Source organism: Phoenix dactylifera, chromosome 17, assembly GCF_009389715.1.
Source record: "Phoenix dactylifera cultivar Barhee BC4 chromosome 17, palm_55x_up_171113_PBpolish2nd_filt_p, whole genome shotgun sequence".
Taxonomy (NCBI): Eukaryota; Viridiplantae; Streptophyta; class Magnoliopsida; order Arecales; family Arecaceae; genus Phoenix; species Phoenix dactylifera.
Window position 1 is genome coordinate 6,776,450 of NC_052408.1, and position 12,606 is coordinate 6,789,055.

Genomic DNA, 12,606 nt, shown 5'->3' on the forward strand with positions numbered 1-12,606 from the left:
AGCGGCATGGGCGGGTTTCCAACAGTGGTATCAGAGCCTAGGCTTCGTAGATTAAGGTAAGAATTAAATATCTAAAGGCTTATTAGATCTGAAAATTGAATGATCATGCATGCTGAAAAATTCTGCATGCAGATTTTTCAGGGGTGCTGATTTTTGCATGCTGATTTTTATGTGATAAAAAGATGATTCTAATTACATTGTTAATGGGATTACAAAGTTTAGAATCTGTTAGCATCCCTCATATGCCATGAAAATTTCGAAATAATTTTCAGATTGCAGCGGAAAAAACATATGCGGGATCCGTTCATCGCATGAACGTGTTTTAAAACCTTTCGTTTGTAGATAGATTAGAATTAAATTATTTTAAACTATTTTAAAATCATTAAGAAGATCAGATCTTCACCTTGTGCGGGTAGATGATCTCCGCAAATCTGATTTACGTGGTATTTGATCAAGGCCTCAGTGGAAGCCGCACACGCGTCCGGCCTCTACAGGTATCCACACGAAGTACTGACTCGATCGAAGCCTTTGGATCTCACCGGGGTGCTAGCTCCCTTGCAGAGATGGCTATGGATGGCTGAAGTCCTCTCCTTTGAATCAACCTTTGATTGGCTTGAGAGGAGGAAGAAGAAGGAAGTGCCAAGGAAGAAGAAAAACAAGGTTGTATGCAGCCTTTTCTTTTCCTTGCACTAGAACCAAGAGGAGGAAGAAGAGGATCACGCCAAGCTTCTTTTCTCCCTTCTCTATTTTTGCTGAGAGGAGGAATGGGAGGGGAGTATTTCTGCCGGTGATCACAAAGAAAAAAGGATTAGAGGAGGGGCCGAACCCCTCCTCCTTTAATTCTCCATGGGATAAGGATGAGCTCCTATTTTTTAGGAGCTCACCCTTATCCATTTAATTCGGCAGCAAGGAGGGGGTTTTGCTCCCTTTTTTTTACTTCTCATGCAAGCAATCAAGGGGCCTACGCCCCTCCCTCATATCCCCATCAATTGATCACTTAATCAAATTAAGTAGCAAGGTGGTTTGGGTCTAATGCATGAGCCCAATCCTAGTCAAAATAGGATATGTATGAACCCATTCCAATTTCCTCCCAATCCTAATCTAATTAGGACTTAATTGAACCATGACTCTATTGAACTCTTCAATCCTAATCTAATTAGGAGTCATAAAATTAATTAAATTAAATTTAAAATTAATTAGGACTTAAAATAATCCTAATCTAATTAGGACTTATTAAATTTCAGCCCTAAGACAATTAGGACTTTAGAAATTCTATTCCAAATAGGATTCTAATTTAATTTGAAATCCTAATCCAATTAGGACTCCAAGGATCCTACTCCAAGTAGGACTCGTGATCAAGTCCAATTAATTAAATTTAATTAATTAAATTAAATTGCAATTCGATTGCAATTGTTCCTTCTTCTAGCCACTAACTCTTAGCGGGTTTTCATTTTATTCAATCTAATTGATTATTTGTGATTCCTAATCACATTCAACCATTGGATCGGTCAATACCTCTAATGTGTGTGACCCCATAGGTTCCATTCTGACTGGTAGTGAGATATATTATGATCTCTATCACAATATCATTGAAAACTCCTTTCAATGGGTTGAAACAATTCCAACTCAACTCACCAGGAATTATCGACCATCGAGATGATCCCTGTGAGTCTCACCATCCACCAGTGACACCTAGCAGTATGTAGTGGCCACCCAGCAGAATAGAATGATGAACCTCTAGGTGCAGCAATCGTATGATACAGTCCTTCTATCGTGGATCCCTACAGATCGGAGGTCATGGAAAACTTGTCAAACCCGTCGTCTGTCATATGTCTAGATTATTTGACTTGAGTTCGATAGTGAAAAACTCTTTCTCCACTTTATATTTCTGCCCTGGCCAAGGTCTTAGAACTCAGTCTAACAAATCACATAGGATCACTCCTCTTCTATCAAGGTCGATAGATTCCATGTAAGTGCATACCCTACTCCTACAGTGAACTTACTGCAGCCAATCTACACTACAAGGACCCATATGGCTAGAGACTATGTATACGTGTAGTCAAACTACAATAACCTCACTGTGAGTAACCGAAGCACCGCAGGTCAAAGGACCAGTCCTACTACTGCAACATCAAGTAAGTCACTGACGAGTGGATAGACATCCAAGTGACTTCTTGTCTTGGTCACGCTCAGTACCCTTGTTTTCTAACAAGCACCTGCACTATCACTTCAGTGTCCCTACACTGTGGACTCGAGTCTCGTCCATCCAGAAGAAAAGTGATCTGTGCACTGATCGGATCGATCACCGTCCTCGTGATGATCCATTGATCATGAGCATTTAGAAATTAATCACCAATGATACATGGCTCAAATTCTCAACTCTTGAGAATATGTACCATCATCTTATTAATTCCTTGGACGATTCATAGACACATAAAAAATATGAATGAAAAAGATGCCCATTTATTATTCAATAATAATAAAGTCAAGTACAAATTTATGTCCTAGAAGTAATAATGTGTCCGCCAGATTGGCTTCTAGGGCATACATCTAACAATCTCCCACTTGCACTAAAGCCAATCAGACATATATCTAAGTCCCATCTTCTCAAGGTGGGCTTCTGTCTTCTGCTGATTTAACTGCTTAGTGAGCGGGTCTGCCACGTTGTCCGCGGAGTCTACTCTCTGCACCTCGACATATTTCTTCTCGAGGTATTCGCGTATGCGGTGAAAGCGCCGCTCTATGTGCTTGGACTTCTGATGAGACCTTGGCTCCTTAGCAAGAGCTATGGCGCCATTATTATCGCAGTAGAGTGTGATGGCATCCGATGGCATTACATCTAGCTCTGCAATGAATTTGTTGAACCAGAAGGCTTCCTTTGCAGCTTCAGAGGCGGCGATATACTCAGCTTCCATGGTAGAATCAGCAATGATCGGTTGTTTGGAACTCTTCCAATTTACCGTACCACCATTGCACAAGAACACATATCCAGATGTAGACTTTCTATCATCAATATCAGTCATAAAGTCTAAATCTGTGTATCCTTCTATCTTTAACTCCAATGCTCCTCCAAAGACCAAGAACAAATCTTTAGTTCTTCTTAAGTACTTAAGAATGTTCTTCACAGCTGTCCAGTGCTCTTCACCTGGATTCGACTGATATCTGCTAGTAACACTCACAGCAAGGGCTATATCAGGTCGTGTACACAGCATGGCATACATGAGGCTTCCTATTGCAGAAGCATAAGGAATCCTGCTCATGCGTTGAATCTCTTCAGATGTGTTGGGGCACATCTTTTTGGAGAGATGAATCCCATGCCTAAGGGGTAATAGACCCCTCTTGGAGTTTTCCATACTGAACCTCTTCAGTACCTCCTCTATGTACATCTTTTGTGATAGGCCAAGCATCCTTTTAGATCTGTCCCTATAGACCTTTATCCCCAAAATGTAGGATGCTTCCCCAAGGTCTTTCATGGAGAACTCTTTTGATAACCAGAACTTGACCGAGGTTAGCATAGGAATATCATTTCCTATCACGAGGATGTCATCCACGTACAGTACGAGGAACACGACAGCACTCCCACTAACCTTCTTGTAAACACACGGTTCCTCTTCGTTCTTGATGAACTCAAACGATTTGATCGCATCATTAAACGAGTGTTCCAACTCCGAGATGCTTGCTTTAGTCCATAGATGGACCTTTGCAGCTTGCAGACCTTGTGATCACCATCACTGGAAGTGAAACCCAAAAGCTGCTCCATATAGATATCTTCATCAAGATATCCATTCAGGAAAGCAGTTTTCACATCCATCTGCCATATTTCATAATCATGAAATGCTGCAATAGCAAGCAATGTTCGAATGGATTTCAGCATGGCTACAGGTGAAAAGGTCTCCTGATAGTCAATGCCTTCGCGCTGATTATACCCTTTCGCTACTAGCCTTGCCTTATAGGTCTCTACCTTTCCATCCGAACCTATCTTCCTTTTATAGATCCATTTACATCCAATAGGTACTATACCTTCTGGTGGATCTACTAAGGTCCAGACTTGGTTGGAATACATGGAGTCTATCTCTGACTTCATGGCTTCCAGCCATTTCTCGAAATCGATATCAGATATCGCCTTGTCGTAGGTATTGGGATCCTGTACATGTTCCTTATCTCCCATGAGGAACATTTCCTCGGTGTCCTCTACTAGTATACCTAAGTATCTATCGGAGGATGGGAGACCCTACTAGATCTACGAGGTGGAGGAGGTACTACGTGTACTGGCTCTGTATGAATAGGTTCTATAGGATCCATGACTCGTTGCTCTTCAGAGACTCTCTCTTCAAGCTCAATTTTTCTCCCACTGCCTCTATCAAGGATAAACTGTTTTTCCAGAAAGACGGCATGTCGGCTCACAAACACATTGTGATCCTCTGAGATGTAAAAATTGTATCCTAATGACTCTTTAGGATATCCAATGAAACGAGCACTTATGGTCCTAGGCTCTAACTTGTCCGCCTGTAGTCGCTTGACGTGGGCCAGACATCCCCAAATCTTGAGATGACCAAGACTCGGCTTCTTACCATGCCATATCTCATACGGTGTGGTAGGAACGGATTTAGAGGGAACTCTATTCAATAAATAAATTGCGGATAATAAGGCATCTCCCCAAAGAAACATAGGTAGATCAGTGAAGCTCATCATGGATCGGACCATATCCAATAGAGTCCGATTCCTCCTTTCTGACACCCCGTTGAGTTGAGGTGTACCCGGAGGTGTCCATTGTGAGACTATGCCATTTTCCTTGAGATAATCCCGGAATTTCCCACTAAGGTATTCTCCTCCTCGATCTGATCGAAGAACCTTAAGGATTTTTTCAGTCTGTTTTTCTACTTCATTTCTGAACTCTTTGAACTTTTCAAAAGATTCAGATTTGTATCTCATAAGATACACATACCCATATCGTGAATAGTCATCGGTAAAGGTAATGAAGTATGAATAACGACCCCTGGCTAGCACATCGAATGGGCCACACACATCAGTGTGTACCAGGGTAAGTATTTCAGTGGTCCTCTCCCCATGTCCTACAAAAGGTAATCTAGCCATTTTTTCTTGAAGACAGGACTCACAAACTGGATATGACTCAGAAGTCAATGGGTCGAGAAGCCCATCTTTCTCCAATTTGTTCATTCTGTCCTCTCCAATATGGCCAAGCCTGAGGTGCCACAAATACTTCTGGTTTATCTCATCTCTGGATCTTTTAGATCCTATGGCACTCACTACTTGCTCAGACACATTCACAGACACATCAATATGCGAGTGATAGAGACTATCAATCATGAAACCACGTGCAACTAATTTATTTCTGAAATAAATAGAACAGCAGTCTTTGTCAAAGGTCAAAACATGACCATCCTGTGCTAAACACGAAACAGAAATCAAATTCCTGCTAGCAGCACGGACATAATAACAGTCTCTAAGCAATAAACTAAATCCAGACGGTAATCGCAGAGGGTAGGTGCCCACAGCTACAGCAACAACTCTTGCCCCGTTGCCAACCCGAAGGGTCACTGCACCTTCCGCCAGCCTCCTACTTTCCTTTAGACCCTGCATAGTAGTGCACAAATGAGCACTAGAACCAGAATCTATAACCCAACTAGAAGTAGAAGAAACCGTAAGGTTAGTTTCAATCACGAGCAAGTCTAACATACCTTCAGAAGGTGTGTCTTTTTGGTTCTTCAGGCTCTCGAGGTATGAAGGGCAGTTCCTTTTCCAGTGGCCGTCGACGTTGCAGTGGAAACATTTTTCCTTGTCATTAGCCCTTTTTTTGTGAACTTCCTTCTTAGGCTTCTTGTCTTTCTTTTGCTTCTTAGCAGGCTTCTTTTTCTTCCAAGTAGACTTTCTCTTGGAACCAAAAGTCAGCTCAGCAGCCAGAACAGAGCCCCTTGAACCTTTCAAGGCCCCTTCAGCAGTTACCAACATATTCAACAATTCGGTCTTTGTGCATTCAATTTTATTCATATGGTAGTTTACTATAAACTGACCAAATGAATTAGGAAGGGATTGCAGGATCAGATCTATCTGCAGTTCCTTATGCATGGACATACCGAGCTTCTCAAGTTCCTCGAGGTCCTTGATCATAGTCAAACAGTGATCGTGGACAGACTGCCCCTCACGCATCTTTGCCTTGAAGAGCCTCTTGGACACTTCAAAGCGTGCAGTGCGGCTCTGCTCACCATACAACTCTTGCAGATGAGCCAGTATTTCCCTAGCAGTCTTTATGTTCTCATGCTGGCATTGAAGTTCGTTAGTCATGGATGCCATGATGTAGCACTTGACCCTAATGTCGTCATCAGTCCACTTCTGATGCGTCTCACGCTGATCATCAGTAGGACGTGCTGGTAGCCTAGGGATATCATTCTCGAGCACATACCCTATTTTCTCACAATTCAGAACAATTTTCAGGTTCCTAAGCCAGTCTTTATAGTTGGTTCCGATCAGTCTGTTGGTCTCAAGGATTCGGGTCAAAGGGTTTGAAGCTGACATTGTGATCTATAGAGAGTAAAGATTCTAGTTAGACTTTGTACTTGAACTTAATTTGTTCTAGGGACTTTTAAAACAAATATGCTCCCACTATTTTCTCGAATCCCTCATACTCCCCTGATGGAGAAACGAAAATCCTACGCGACTAGGATTTCTAGTGGGTACTGCGGTCTCACCGATTTACATGCCGCCTCACCTAACAGTTATTGGTGACATATAAATAGATGAGTGTACAACTCTTGTACAATGCTTCTCCAGCATATTGCAGTGGTACTTGGTCTCTAAGTGATGAAGACCTCACCTAACAGTTATTGGTCCCATTACTTAGTTAAGTCAGACCCACCGTATAACCGCGGAAATAAAGTCGTCATTGGGTCCTCACCTAACAGTTATTGGTGCCCAACCCCACCTTTACCCCACAACATCTCATGTCTAATAGAGAGGTCCAGTCCCCCGATGCAACTTGCCCACTGTGTCCAGCCGAGACAAATCAACGCCGGAAAGACCTTAGCAGCTCTACTACGGTGGAAGACCTATAGACTTAATATTGCATAATCAAGTCTTAGTGTTTGCAACTTGAGTTCTTCATAAGAGGTAATCGAATAATTGGCCAGGTAAGCAGGTGGGAGGCTCCCCTTACTCAGAGAGTAAGGTCCTAATTAAGTAACCACCTTATAGGCTTGCCTAGACACCAATTAGATCAATTAATCTAATATGACTAACTCATGTTGGTTCACCCTCGACTGATAGGGAGGTTTCGATTTAGGTCTCACTCGATCGCGTATTCACATCTCATGCAAATATAAGTCTACCCGCATAAATATAAGCATTAAACATCCAGGCATTTATCAAAAATAAAATTAAATGGTGATGATCATGGATCCAGAATGGGGTCATTTTACAAGCACATGCACGTCAATTGGTTTGATCGTCTTCAACTCTTGACTCGATCTTGATCCTCTAGGTCCAATTGTGATCAACTCCTTGATCCATCTTCAATCAACCCTTGATCTTGATCCGCGCATGTTGAGCTTGTTGATGTACATATCGATCAACCATCGACGTGCAACACACATCACAGATTACATCCCAGATTGCTTTAAAAATTAAATAAAAATAAAAATAAAATTACAACCCTTTTTCATTGAGACACGCAGGTCTCTTAATACATGAATTTAAGATGCACGCAGGTATCTGAAAATTAAAATTACATGCATCACAGAACATCGCAGAACATTTCAGCACATTCAAAGGGTCCATCCATGATCATCACCATACGCATCACATGCATAAAAATTATTTTCAGATCTGTAATTTAATTGATTATTCCATCTCATGACTTGCTGATCATGCAAGATTTGACTCTAAACACTTGTAATCACATTATCAAAGCATTAGAATCATTAATCTAAGCATCTAAATATTAGTATGCAGAAAAATCAGCAAGCTGAAAATTCTGCATACATAAATTTCAGCAAGCATAATCCCTTAAATTTCAGATCTAAAATGCCTTGAAGAATTTAATTCTAATCTTAATCTACATAACCATGGCTCTGATACCACTGTTAGCATCCCTCATATGCCATGAAAATTTTGAAATAATTTTCAGATTGCAGCGGAAAAACATATGCGGGATCCGTTCATCGCATGAACGTGTTTTAAAACCTTTCGTTTGTAGATAGATTAGATTAAATTATTTTAAACTATTTTAAAATCATTAAGAAGATCAGATCTTCACCTTGTGCGGGTAGATGATCTCCGCAAATCTAATTTACGTGGTATTTGATCAAGGCTCAGTGGAAGCCGCACACGCGTCCGGCCTCTACAGGTATCCACACGAAGTACTGACTCGATCGAAGCCTTTGGATCTCACCGGGGTGCTAGCTCCCTTGCAGAGATGGCTATGGATGGCTGAAGTCCTCTCCTTTGAATCAACCTTTGATTGGCTTGAGAGGAGGAAGAAGAAGGAAGTGCCAAGGAAGAAGAAAAACAAGGTTGTATGCAGCCTTTTTCTTTTCCTTGCACTAGAACCAAGAGGAGGAAGAAGAGGATCACGCCAAGCTTCTTTTCTTCCCTTCTCTATTTTTGCTGAGAGGAGGAATGGGAGGGGAGTATTTCTGCCGTGATCACAAAGAAAAAAGGATTAGAGGAGGGGCCGAACCCCTCCTCCTTTTAATTCTCCATGGGATAAGGATGAGCTCCTATTTTTTAGGAGCTCACCCTTATCCATTTAATTCGGCAGCAAGGAGGGGGTTTTGCTCCCTTTTTTTTACTTCTCATGCAAGCAATCAAGGGGCCTACGCCCCTCCCTCATATCCCCATCAATTGATCACTTAATCAAATTAAGTAGCAAGGTGGTTTGGGTCTAATGCATGAGCCCAATCCTAGTCAAAATAGGATATGTATGAACCCATTCCAATTTCCTCCCAATCCTAATCTAATTAGGACTTAATTGAACCATGACTCTATTGAACTCTTCAATCCTAATCTAATTAGAAGTCATAAAATTAATTAAATTAAATTTAAAATTAATTAGGACTTAAAATAATCCTAATCTAATTAGGACTTATTAAATTTCAGCCCTAAGACAATTAGGACTTTAGAAATCCTATTCCAAATAGGATTCTAATTTAATTTGAAATCCTAATCCAATTAGGACTCCAAGGATCCTACTCCAAGTAGGACTCGTGATCAAGTCCAATTAATTAAATTTAATTAATTAAATTAAATTGCAATTCGATTGCAATTGTTCCTTCTTCTAGCCACTAACTCTTAGCGGGTTTTCATTTATCAATCTAATTGATTATTTGTGATTCCTAATCACATTCAACCATTGGATCGGTCAATACCTCTAATGTGTGTGACCCCATAGGTTCCATTCTGACTGGTAGTGAGATATATTATGATCTCTATCACAATATCATTGAAAACTCCTTTCAATGGGTTGAAACAATTCCAACTCAACTCACCAGGAATTATCGACCATCGAGATGATCCCTGTGAGTCTCACCATCCACCAGTGACACCTAGCAGTATGTAGTGGCCACCCAGCAGAATAGAATGATGAACCTCTAGGTGCAGCAATCGTATGATACAGTCCTTCTATCGTGGATCCCTACAGATCGGAGGTCATGGAAAACTCGTCAAACCCCGTCGTCTGTCATATGTCTAGATTTATTTGACTTGAGTTCGATAGTGAAAAACTCTTTCTCCACTTTATATTTCTGCCCTGGCCAAGGTCTTAGAACTCAGTCTAACAAATCACATAGGATCACTCCTCTTCTATCAAGGTCGATAGATTCCATGTAAGTGCATACCCTACTCCTACAGTGAACTTACTGCAGCCAATCTACACTACAAGGACCCATATGGCTAGAGACCATGTATACGTGTAGTCAAACTACAATAACCTCACTGTGAGTAGCCGAAGCACCGCAGGTCAAAGGACCAGTCATACTACTGCAACATCAAGCAAGTCACTGACGAGTGGATAGACAACCAAGTGACTTCTTGTCTTGGTCACGCTCAGTACCCTTGTTCTCTAACAAGCACCTGCACTATCACTTCAGTGTCCCTACACTGTGGACTCGAGTCTCGTCCATCCAGAAGAAAAGTGATCTGTGCACTGATCGGATCGATCACCGTCCTCGTGATGATCCATTGATCATGAGCATTTAGAAATTAATCACCAATGATACATAACTCAAATTCTCAACTCTTGAGAATATGTACCATCATCTTATTAATTCCTTGGACGATTCATAGACACATAAAAAATATGAATGAAAAAAATGCCCATTTATTATTCAATAATAATAAAGTCAAGTACAAATTTATGTCCTAGAAGTAATAATGTGTCCGCCAGATTGGCTTCTAGGGCATACATCTAACAGAATCATGATTAGCATGATCAGCGACCTATGTCATGATATAATCAGTTAGTTTTCAGATCTGAAAATTATAATTGTTGCATACGGTGTGATCATAGGATTCAAACCCTTTTGGTATCAAATGTAATGACCTGCGATGTGATCTGTGATGTCATGTAATTTTTCAGATGCTTGCATGCATCTTATTTGATGTTTTGAGAGGCCTGCGTGCCTCCTAAAAGGAGATGTAATTTATTTTTATTTTTATTTTACATCTGGTTGTATTTCTGTGATGTGATGTACATCAGCGATCAAGTCAAAGACGATGCATGAGATGAACAGGGGTCTAAGCGGTTGATGGCGATTGGATCAAGAGTTGGTCAAGGATCGAATCAAGGAGGCATGGAACCAATTCAAGAGTTGAAGACCACTTGATCGATTGATGTGCATGTGCTTGTAATACGACCTAATTAGAATCCATGATCATCACCTATTTAAAGTTTAACTTTATTTGATGCTGCGATTATAACTGCCTGTGATGTACCGTTTGCATGTGATGTGAATGCGAGTCGGGTAGATAGGTTTACATGTGATGTAGCAAACCCAATTGAGACCTAAATCAAAACCTCCTCAATCAAGTCGAGAGTGAACCGACATGAGCAAGTCATATTAGATTAATTGATCTAATTGGTGTCTAGGAAAGCATGAAAGGTGGTTACTTAATTAGGACCTTACTCTCTGAGTAAGGGGAGCCTCCCACCTGCTTACCTGGCCAATTGTTCGATTACCTCTTATGAAGGGCTCAAGTTGCAAACACTAAGACCTGATTAACCAATATTAAGTCAATAGGTCTTCTACTGTAGTAGAGCTGCTAAGGCCTTTCTGATGTTGATTTGTCTCGGCTGGACACAGTGGTCAAGTTGCATCGGGGGGCTGGACCTCTCTATAGACATGAGATGTTGTAGGGTAAAGGTGGGGTTGGGCACCAATAACTGTTAGGTGAGGACCCAATGACGACTTTATTCCTACGGTTATACGGTGGGTCTGACTTAACTAAGAAATGAGACCAATAACTGTTAGGTGAGGTTTTCATGGCTTAGAGACCAAGTTACACTGCAACATGCTTGAGAAGCATTGTACAAGAGTTGTACACTCATCCATCTATGTGTCACCAATAACTGTTAGGTGAGGTGGCATGTAAATCGGTGGGACCGCAGTACCCACTAGAAACCCTAGTCGTGTGGGATTTCCGTTTTCCTACCAGGGGAGTGTGAGGAATTCGAGAAAATAGTGGGAGTTACATTTGTTTTAAAAGACCTTAGAACAAATAAGGATCAAAGTACAAAAGTCTAACTAGAATCTTTACTCTCTGCAGATCATAATGTCAGCCTCAAACCCTTTGACCCGTATTCTTGAGACCAACCGATTGACCGGAATCAATTACAAGGACTGGCTTAGGAATCTCAAAATTATTTTGGGCTGTGAGAAAATAGGCTACATACTCGATTCAGATATCCCCACAATACCAGCACGTCCTACTGATGTTCAGCGACAGATGCATCAAAAGTGGCTGGATGATGACATTAGAGTCAAATGCTATATGATGGCATCCATGTCTAATGAACTCTGTTCGTTCTTTTCTGTCTAACTAAAAATACGCTAGACCGATCGTTGTTAGAACCGACGAACAAAGTTTAAATTTAAATTTCTACTCTTACCTTTCCTACTTGAAGAATAGCGGTTGTAAGAGGTCGATCCACAGGGAGGCGATTGGAGTTGCATAAAAATTAAAACGTTCACTTGGATTCGAAATTGATTTTGGAATGATGGGAGAAAAACATTATTTTGAGGATGTTAAATGATTCTCCAGTCTATTAGAGAATGTTTTCTATTTGAAAATAAACAAAGAAAAGAAAGAAAACTTGTAATTGAAATTTGATGCAGAGTAGGAGTCGATTTCTAAAGACAGAATATAAATTAAAATCGTCAATCGAACTGCAAAGATTCATTCCAAGGATATCTTAAAATTAAGAATTCTAGAATGCATATAATAAATTGTAGAATATTAAATTAAAACTTAAACATGTATTGCATAAAAGAAAAATTAAAAGATTGCATTAAAAAAAATAGAAATTAACTTGAATCTAGAACAGAAATTGCATGAAAGAAAATTGATGGATTTCATAAAAAGAAAAACTGATTACAA